Source organism: Chinchilla lanigera, unplaced genomic scaffold, assembly GCF_000276665.1.
Source record: "Chinchilla lanigera isolate Chin_1 unplaced genomic scaffold, ChiLan1.0 scaffold00016, whole genome shotgun sequence".
NCBI classification, from domain to species: Eukaryota; Metazoa; Chordata; class Mammalia; order Rodentia; family Chinchillidae; genus Chinchilla; species Chinchilla lanigera.
Genome location: NW_004955417.1, coordinates 25,416,004 through 25,426,724, shown reverse-complemented (window position 1 = coordinate 25,426,724; position 10,721 = coordinate 25,416,004). Strand labels below are relative to the sequence as shown.

The 10,721-nt window shown below is 47.5% G+C and overlaps 1 long non-coding RNA gene across 1 annotated transcript; it reads left to right on the top strand.

Moving 5' to 3' along the window:
- Positions 1–774: 774 nt before the first annotated feature.
- Positions 775–10,649, top strand: LOC102007893. Its single transcript, XR_260494.2, has 3 exons — positions 775–861; positions 7,582–7,676; positions 10,075–10,649. It is a non-coding gene; the product is annotated as an uncharacterized LOC102007893 (long non-coding RNA).
- Positions 10,650–10,721: the final 72 nt, after the last annotated feature.

Below are 10,721 nucleotides of genomic sequence, written 5' to 3'. Positions count from 1 at the left end.
CCCTCCTCTTCTCTCTTTTCTTTTTTCTTTTTTGAATTACCCAATCTCAGGTATGCTGTTATAGGAACACAGACTAGACTAAGACAGCTTAGACTCCCAAATGCCCACAGGAAGTGTGGTTGGAAGGGTTAGAACTAAGTATGGAAGGACCTCCCTTGTTCATCATGCAGCACTGAGACCTTGTTCTAAACTTGAGCTGTCAGAGTGCCCAGCAGAGCCCCCTGACAGGAGCAGAAGCTCCTTGTGAGCCCGGCCAGGTTCCTATATCTTTCTTACCCATCCAGGAGACACAGATGATTGTTCCCCTGGACACAGTTTCTGGGCCTACAAACTCCCTGCCTTAGGTCGCACACACAGGGACACTTGCTTTTGTCTGAACTGCTATTTAAAGGGCCTCTCTGCAAGGGGGACCTTGGAGTCTCATCTGTGCTTGGACGCTTCCCAGCCGGGACCCTGAAAGCCACACAGTGGGACCCCCAGGCGCTGGAATTGGAGTTCCGGACGTTGAAGCTGGATCTGATGATGTAGCTTTCCTTCTGCACTTTCCCTTTCTTCTGTAGAATCATGTATGTGTCAATGGACAGTTCATGAACTTGGTTATATTCCTTATACGTTGGTGTTAAAGGCTTTTGTCCTTTGTGACTCTGAACCTCTAAATTAAGCTGCTACACAGACGGCAGTCTCTACTCACCTCGGCGTCACAAAGGAGATTTGTGAACAGGGTGCTTTTCTTTGAGAAATCAGAGCAGAAAGAGCTTCACCGCGTGGACCTTCCCCGAGGGGAAGATGCGCCTTTTCCTTGGTGGCCAGAGTGCAGCCTGTGAGAAATCGGAGGAGGACGAGAATGGTGACCCTATCCAGGTCAGATGGGCGAAGGGTGGGACAGAAGGACAGAGGATAAACGAGCACCAGAAAAGGAGCTGGCTGGGCTCCAGAGTAAATTATCTGTGTTGCAATGTCCGAATTTTGTTTGGACAGAGCAGGCATGAAATTATCAGAGTACAGCTAAAAAGCTGCTTTTAGAGTAGCCAAATACAAATATAAAACGTGTAGAGTGAAAGTTAATATGCAAAGAAATTGTTACTGGGGTGGAGTCCTCTCTAATGTATGGCAACCCTGATCAATTTCATGGAATTTTATGTTAATTTTAGGATTAGGGGGTATGAAATGCAGGCTAAATAAAGTTCATGCTGAAAATCAGACAATTTCTAACAGGAGTACACAGTGGTCATTGTACCTGTTCCTGAATACATAATGGATATAGGTACTTTAAGAAGACTGACCATTACTTACCTGATGGAAAATACTAGTTTGCTGTCCGAATGTTTAACGTTAGGAAAGTTTTAGTCGGGAAAGTTTACATGCCCCCACTTATCTTGCTTGTCCCTGCCAAAATTCTCTCTCTTGACCAATACAGAGTTCCAGGGGCCAAGAAGAGATTGCTGCTGCCACCGAGGGGGAGTATGTTGATGCTGAGGTCTCCCCAGTGGAACAAGCCCTCCTGGTAACTTGGAGAAATTAACAAGAGTTCATTGTTGCCGATCTTGGCTGAATTGTAAATTTACTTTTAGATTCCAATTTGATACTTTTGTTCAGTTGGTAGGCTTGAAACATGTTTGGAGTGCTGGGGTAGCTGTTAACTTGCTGTTCCACTTTCTGCTTGGGCTCTGCTCATGGCCACTTGGAGGTTTTTGACTGCCAGCCCTAATTAGACAAACTCACTCTGACACCAAAGTGAAAAAGTGTAGTAGGGACGTTTTTAAAATCCAAGCTGCTACTGGGTAAGCAGGATAGTGGAAAAATATAAAGTTACAAATAGAAAGAGATATTTTTGGTGTGAGAGAATTCTGTACGGTAAGGTTTTGTCTACCCGGGTTTAAAAAAAAAGGAAAGATAGTGGCAAAACTAGGAGGTCCAAGCATGTCGAAAAAAGGCTTGAAGAGGGTGAAATTTCTCAAAGAAACGTGCAGTTTACTGCCAGCACTGCCAGTAATGTAGGTCAAGCCAGACACAGGAGAAGAACTGTGGACAGACGTTTGGGAGTTGGCACGCATCACTAACCTGCCAGCTTACCGTGTGGATGCATGCTTGCCACTGGAAACTCCAGAGTGTAAGCACAGTGCCCACGAAGATCAGCTGGCAAAAGTAGCTGGCATTGCTGAGATCACTGAAGGCAAGGAAGGAGAAGTCGGGGAACAGTTCTTGACCACATGGGTGCATCACCATTCAGGCCGTTTGGGAGCGCAAGCTGTGCACAGGTCGGGGTGGGGTCATGCCTGGAAAGCAGCGTCACCCTTGTCTGCACTGAGAAAAATCAGAGCGGAATGCGATATTTGTCAAAAAGAAAATAGCCGCATATTATAATCCTAATATTATTCCTGGAGAACTGTGCTCAGAACTCCTGGCCCAAATTTGGCAGGTTGATCATGTTGGGTCTTTACCCATCAGCAGGGGATGCCAATTTGTTTGCACCCCTGTAACTACTTATTCTGGGGTGTTAGTGGCCACCCAAAGCAACACAGGCTGAACTTTAGATACCATTAGTTTGTATTATGGTCACCCTTTATAGATTCGAAGTGACAGTGGCTCCCATTTCAAAGGAAAGAAAACCACAAGGTATTGTACTTTAAATAACATTGAGTGGATATATCATATCCCATATTACCCTCAGGTGACTGGATTAATTGAAAGAATGAATGGATTATTGAAAGAACAATGGATGAAACTGGGAAATAATACATGTGGCTAGAGGGAGATTAATTTATTTACTGCCCTAAAAATTTGAATACTAGACCCTTGGGACTCACCTCTTGTTCAGGTGGGAGAGGGAGAAAGTACCCTTTTAGCCAAAATGATGGCTTCTAACTTACAGAGCAGAAGATGAGTAGATACAGAAAAAACTAAGATGGTGGTGCATTGACCCCGGCCCATACTCCTTATCAGGAGACTGTGGGTTCCAAGGGCAGTGATTTATTTTGCCTCCAGGAGATTTAGATAAATCTAGGAGAATTGAAGTCTGTGCACAGGGGCTGTCATGTTCAAACTCCAATGAAATATTTTGGGCATTATTACCGTGAGGAAGTTTAGCAAATGTCATGGATCCAAATATTGGGGGGATAATAGATTCAGATTACTCGGGGGTAGTGTTAACCTTGATGCAAAGTTTAGGAAAAGAACCAGTTAAGTTGGCTGCAGATGATCAAGTGGCACAGATGATTTTTATCCCATTCAGACAAGGAGCTTGGTAGCAGTCACCCACCCACCTGGCACGACCACTTGAATTAGAGGGGAGTTTACATCAGCCAGTAGGGAGCGGGAGCCAAAGTATGGGTCAAGAAGCAGCCACAAGGGAAGCCAAAGGCCCCCAAAGAATCGCTGAAGAAAGTACTACTGTGCTGATAATTTATAAAGACGATTATGAAATGATGCCAACTCATAAACTGCGTCTTTGTGAATAAGTGTCCTGCCGGATCATCTTTCTCCAGTCTACCAACTGCTCGGACTCCTGGGACGCCTCTCTCTCTGACTAATGTCACCACTGTTCATCTTCACGTCACTGCCCCCTCTGGCCGACACCATTTAGCACTGCTGGATGTGACAACTCCCCTGAGTGCAACCTGCATGACACTGCAGTCATTGGCAGCCATCGCACACACTGGAGCAGGGCTACCGTGACGTGGTTGGAGAGGCATTTTGTAACTGGACGTAATAGTGGTGGTTTATTATGTAGCTACAGATAATGCTACTTACATTTTTTCTGATTGTTTATCTCATCATAGGAGATTGATCTGTAGGTTGTTGACTTGGCAGATGGAGCTCTGTTTGCTCAACAGATAATCTCTGTGCCACTTGCCTGTTGTTCTGGATGGATAAAAAATTGGAATTTCTCCCCCACTGGGAAGGAGCTGATTTTCCTTTCTCCTGGCCAACAGGGTGCTGTGGTCTTGACTTGATGCTCATCCCTTGCCTGCACCCAGCTTATGTGTTTCCTTACAACCCTTTACTTGTATATTAACTCAGAGTCCCAGAGTTCAACAAATTCTTGTAAATAATCAACATCTACTCGATGAATATAAGATGAGGACATGTATAATGCTAATCAATTGACAGATATTTCACCTGGTAACCACTGAGATGAATCATCCTTGGTTTGATTTATTTTTAAAATCTGCAACCTTGCCACATGACTTTTCTGCTTTGGTGAATCCATGGCCTGTATGTGCCATGACTTTGATACTGTTAAATCGCTGCAGTGTGTGTATGTTTTCTGAAATGAGAAACACTCCACCAAATCGACCGTCAGACTGTTCACCGCCGATCACGTGAGCCTGTCAGATCTGAATGCCAAATGAAGTACAGAGAGATCCCCTTCATTCATCACTCAGTGCTGTGGTTTTTGTTTTGAAGATTAGATGTTGGGGCGCCTTGACACGGGCAGAAACCCTCTCGTGGGCCTGGCCCGCTCCCTGGTCTCTTGCTTACCTATCTAGGAGATGCAGATGTTCATTCTTTGGGGAACTTGACCCGTTCTTGGGGGCCACAAACTCCCTGCCTCTGGTGATGCATGCAGCTGGGACACTGCCACTTTTTCCTCAACCGCTCCTTAAGTGGCAGGGGGACTCTGGAGGCTCATCTGTGGAGAGGATGCGTTCTCAGCTGGACCCTTCCCAGCCAGAACCCTGGACACCATCCAGCAAGACACCCTGGCATCAGAATTGCAGTTTTAGGTGCTGAAGCTCTTCTGATCCAGCAATGTAACTTTCTTTCCATACTTTCTCTTTCTTCTGTGTAACAGCATAAGTGTCAATGAACAGTTTATTATGCTTTGTTTTCTTGCTTTTATCTTGGTGTTAAAAGCCAGTGTTGTTGGTGAATCTGAACCTCGAAATGAAGCAGCAACAAACTGTATTCTTTCTAAGCCTGTGCAACTTCATGTAAATTCCAGCTAGGAGGAAAGAGGCATTGAAGAATGGTGCATCCCCTCCCCTTAAGAACAGTTTCCAGGAAATGCGCACGCCACTTCTGCTTACATATCAAAGTTCTCAAAATTCAGTCACGGCCACAGCTCGCTGCCAGGGAGGCTGCAAATGTTGCTACCCCAGAAGTCACCTAAATATCAATTTCTGACAAAGAGGGATGATCCAGGAGCAAACTGGCATTCTGGTTTATACGCAGATGTCCCCCCATGGTGTTGCCCTCTTCAGTGGATTAGCCCACTGATGAGTTTATAGCTGGGGGTGATGCTGGGAGGTGGAACCTGGCAGGAAGAGGTGGATCACTGTGGGTGTGGCCGGGAAGAGTCTGTCTCCCTCCTCCTCCCTTGATCCCTCTCTGCTTCCTGTCCACCATGCCATGAGCTGTTTCTCCTCCGCCAGGCCCCTCTGCTATGCCTCCCTGCCTTAGAGCCAGCTGACTATGGACTGAAACCTCCACAACTGTGAACCAAAATAAATCTCTCCTCCTGTGACCTGTGGGTGTTGGGTATTTTGTCCCAGCAGTGACAAAAGTAACTGAGACAACTGACCACCTTTGATATAACTCTAACCTCTGAAAGAAGTGCTTCACTGTTGTTATTTCAATTCTTTCAATATATATATATATTTTTGGTCTTTTTTTGAGACAGGGTCTCTCTATGCAGTTCAGGCCAGCCGTGAGCTCACTTTGTAGCCCGGGCTGGTCTCGAACTCACAGCAGTTCTGCCTCAGCCTCCCGAGTGCTGGGATTACAGGCGTGTGCCACTATGCCCAGCTACCAGTTCTTTTAAATTAGATTCCCGAGTTTTATGGTTGAGATGCTGGATTTTAGTCAAGTGTGGTGGTGCATGTCTATAATCACAGAACTCTGGGAGGCTGAGGCAGGAACGAAAGTTTGAGTTTAGTCTGGCAATTTGGAGAGTTAATGAGACCCTGTCTTAAAAAATTAAAAAGGGCTGGGGAGTGTAGAAGGCCCTAGATTCAGTGCGAAGGCCCTAGATTCAATCCCCAACAGAAGAGTTGGCTATGCTCTCTCTCTGCTGCTAACTCCATGTGTGCGACTGTGGTTAAGGTACTTGACTCGTAGGGCAGGTGGAGTAATTAAGCTCCATCCCTGGCACATGTGCGGAACACAGTCTGTGGTGGTGTTCCTTGTTAATTTTGTCCTTTTAGATTTCCCTGTTGAGAAAGCTGATACTGTAAAACATGGCTAACAGAAGAGGCCCTGTCCGTTTAGCTGTGGGATGCATGCCCTGCAGGCTGTACTTACCCCACTGCTCAAAGGGGAGCTTCCCTTTCTTCCTCATTGTGAGGGCTGGGGACCAGTCAGGGCGGGCATCACGTACACAGAGTATGAATCCCGACCCTGGATTTGGGCGTGAGCATCCCTAGAGGGAGATGGGATGGAGGAACTGCAGGATCTTCAGTATCTTCCTGTTGTAAGTAAATCCGTGAAGTGTATTTTTCTCTCCTACTCAGGAAAACCACAAAGTCTCTGATGTGCCAAGTAACGGGTGCTGAGTCAGTTGGGTAACGAAGTGCCGATTATGTACCCCGGGCTTGGGGAGTCTGGGTCTTTTTCAAGTTGCTTGTGGGACCACTTGCAATGTCTTCAGCATTGAAAAAACTGTTTCGTAGAATAGATGTTCGTTGAGTGCCTGCTTGCTGGTAGGCACTGCATTGAGGCCAGAAGGTTCTGATGTCTTGGGGCAGAGACAGAAACACGAGAAAAGAACCCAAGAAATGAGAAGATTCCTCAGAAAGGGGAGTCATGGGATCACCTGTAAGCTTGAGAATCTTGATGCCTTCATCTTTCTTCGGCATGCTCAAGACAAACCACTCAGTGGAGGAATTTCTGTTAACAAAAGCATAGTCACACATCTGTGATCCCAGCACCAGGAGGCTGAGGCAGGAGGATTGCCATGAGTTTGAGGCCAGCCTGGGGTACACAGAGAGTTCAAGGCCAGCCTGAACTACATAGGGAGACCTAGTCTCAAAAACCAAAAGCCAAAAAACACACAAAAAAGTAAAAGAAAATACAAGTGGATTTTAAAATAACACGGGAGGGATTTTTCTAAGCATTATAGAGCCCAGGAACCATTGGCAAAATAGCATTTAATTTAGTGATTTTCTTTTTTGGGTTTTTTTTTTTTTGATACCAGGAATCAACCTCAGGACCTTGCACTTGCCAGGCAGGCACTGTGCTGCTGAACTATATGCTGGCTCTATTGATTTTCTTAAATATATAAAGAGTTCTTATAAATCAGTGAGGAAAATGAACCAGCAGGGAACTTGGCAAGGAAAATAAAAAGCTGTCCTTAGAGAAAGACATACAAATTATTAATAGAAGAGCATTTGCTCATCTTCCCTCGGTCAAAGAAACTCACGCCAAAACAAGGAGATAAACAATGATCATTTATCAGATTGGCTGGGCTTTCAAAGCTTGATGACAGTGCTGTAAAGGATGCGAGGAAACAAGCAGTCATGCTCTGGAGGTTGGGGTATAAATAGGGACTTTTTAATGGGCAGGTTGAAAATAGCTCTCAGATTTTAAGAGCGCACAGTCTTTGATGCGGTGATTCTGTGTTTAATGTCTTCTTGCCTACAGGGATACTCCCAGGTACATGAAAAGTTACAGTAATAAATGACGGGAACACCCTAAAAATCTACCAAGGAGGGATGAATAAGATGCAGAGTGGTGAGGTGAGGCCTGGTGTGGGGTACCATGGAGCCCGTGAGGGGGCGAGGAGGGTTGTGTGCCAAGGGGGAGCAGGGGCTGTAGACACCGGAAGGCGGGGAGAGAGCGCAGGAAAGGCAGTGGTGCGCACGCACAGGAAGACGCAGGGGAGTATTTACAAATAGGAACATTCTGGAAAGAGAGATGTAAATAAAGATTTGGTACCAGTTACTTCTGAGCAGCAGACCCCTTCCTTCCGTTGTCTGGAATAAAGAGAGGGATTATTGCAGTTCTTATACTCTTTTGTAGTAGTCAAATATGTTTTCACTCTGGGGATGATTTTCATAATCCAGAATTGCTGAAAACAAAATCAAAAGAGAGACTTTCAGATCCCTTACATGGGCCTGCCTGGTGTAAGCTGTTAGCCGAGAATCCCTACATCAGCAGGGGAAGCTCCTGGTAAACTAGTCCAGTGAGCTTACCAGCCACACCTCACAGCACCTCTCCTGTTTGCCTCTGCCCTATCCACATTTTATGTTTTGATTTTTGTTTTGTTTTTTTTTGGGACAGGATCTTGATATGGCCTTGAACTCACCATGTAGCCCAGGCTAGAGTCGAACTTGGGGTGATCTTCCTGCCTCAGCCTCCTGAGGACAGGGATTACAGATGTGCGCCACCATGCCCGGCTTCTAACCATACTTAGGCAATTGCTTGAATGTGTCCCAGCCTGTGTCTTTATTCACCGGCTCTGTATGTGTGAACTGTGTCTTGCTCCTTCCTAGAGACCCATGAGGGCGGAGTCCGTGACCCTGTGTGAGGTCCGTCCAGGGTGTTCCAGGCCGTCCCAGCCTTGTTTGCAGAGCACTTTAACCTGAGGGAGGCCAGGCTTGTCACTGGGTCACTCTCCATCCAGCAGTACAGGAACGCCTGGAGCCCTCAGCAGTATGGCCTCACTCGTGTCCAGGTGCCCAGTGGATGGGACCTGTGTCCTGGGCACTTCCAGAGGGGTCCTGTGCGTGGGACCTGTGGCTCCAGCTTGCTCAGCGTGTCGTCATTCAGGGGAGGAGGGCAGGAGGGACGGGACTTCTGCTGACCACGCGGACCTGTGTGCCCATCACACAAATGACTGCGTGCAGGCAGAGCCCACTTGTGACCCCTCTGCCTGTGGACACCTGGACTTGTGGGCACTGCCCCAATGCAGGCCTGTCCTCTGGGGCAGCAGGGTGGGCCCGTTTCCTGGAACAGCCCGGGGCAGATGCTGATTAATGCTTGGCAGGGCCGGCGAGGAAATGGGAAACACGTGCCCGGCCGGACATGTTTCCAATCAGCCAACCAGCCTTCCCCGGAGCCTCGGGACTTCACTGAAACTGGTAGTGAAACTGGAAGCCAAGTGTAGCTCTGGACCAATTTGTGGTTCTACAACAATGATCCTTTTTGCTGATCCCTTCAACCACTTGGTGGAAATTACTATCGGAGTAAAATGTCTTAGTCATACTTTCCAGGGAGTTGAAATTTCTGAACGCATCCAGTGGATAAACATTATATCCTGCAGACTCCAGAGTCGTGGTCAGATGGTCTTGGAGTGGAACTGTACAGATTCACACTGACCAGAAATCGGAGGTGCTGAGAACTCTGTAACAAGGCCCGCAGAGGTGTAGGGAAAGGGTTCCGGCCTAAGCTTAGGAAGGTCCACATTTCCAACATAATGCGTCCTGCAGCGAACCCACCATCTTCTCTGGAAGACTCAGATGAAAGTATCAGCAGTGACTCAGTTGGTGAAACTAGAAATTCTGGAGTCATCCCCCATTCTCCCCTTCGGGAATCCCCATCCATACTTAATCGGGTCCAGGAGAACCTGAGCGTCTCACGCGTCCTGCATCCTGGGTCTCCATTGTCACTCATAGTCCTTTCTTTGTGGCCGGCCTTCCCCACCTCTTGGCGGGTTGTTCTGGTGGCTTTTCCTGTCCCCCAGCCCCCATATTCCCTGCCCTTCAGAGAGGTTACTCAGAACGCAAATATGAGCATGCCACTCCCTGGCTTAAAACTCCATCACCCTCAGGATGGGTACTCGCTTCTTAAGCAAGACCTAAGACCTTCTTCCATGGAGCACTGGGCGCCATGTTTGGCAGACAGGGTATCAGAGACCTCTAAGGAGGACCTGCGTCTACTCATCTGCAGACATCGACGTTACAAAGAAAGAGGTCTGGCCTTCGGTAGCCTGGAGATTCTGAAAGCTGTGGTTTTGGCTGAATGAAGATAAGTGACCGATTTCCTAGGGCTCCGCCTGTTGAAGTGCATTCTGTGAAGGCAGACTTAAAACAAAAAGCAAATATGGGCAAATATAGGACAGTGTGTAATAAGGAGCATGAAGCCAGCGTTTTTAACGTATTTATGTACCCACCCATGTATTCCTTTATTTCGTAGGTATCTATTGGACATCTAGACAAAGGGGTCACCAAGTGACTTGGTAAAGTTCCTGCCCTCAAGGGGACGCGGATCAGCAGGCGGCCGTCAGACGCCAGCAGGACAGCGCTGCAGGAACGCACCAGCGGCTAGTGCCGTCCCGGGAGGCAGGAGAAGAGATGTTTAGGTGTGAAACAGACGAGAACGTGGCTTCTCTGGGAAGTTCGATCAGCAGAGACCATGGGCAGAGGGCAGAAGGAGGACCAACGAGCCATCATGTGACGCGGACAGGGTGGGATGGCGTTGCTGCCAGGGTTAGGACAGAGGCCGCCGAGGGAGTGATGGGAGTGCTGCAGACGTAAGGACCTGAGGCACTGATCTGAAGGCTGATGGTGCGCGGGTCCTGGAGTTTGGGCCGTCCTCACCAGTGAAGGGAAGTCTCATCGACCTTTGGCCTTCGAGGAGCAAGGCAGGAGCCGCTGTTTCGCTTTGCTCACAGCTGCATCAGTGGATTTGGTGGACGCGATTTTGACTCAGGGAGGAATTAGGTGCTTTTTTGTTCGTAGCAGCGGTATTGAGGTATAATAATCACTATTCAAAACCACACGTATTTAATTCCACAATTTGTTCTGTGCAGACATACACAGTGACTTGTGAAACCAGAACTC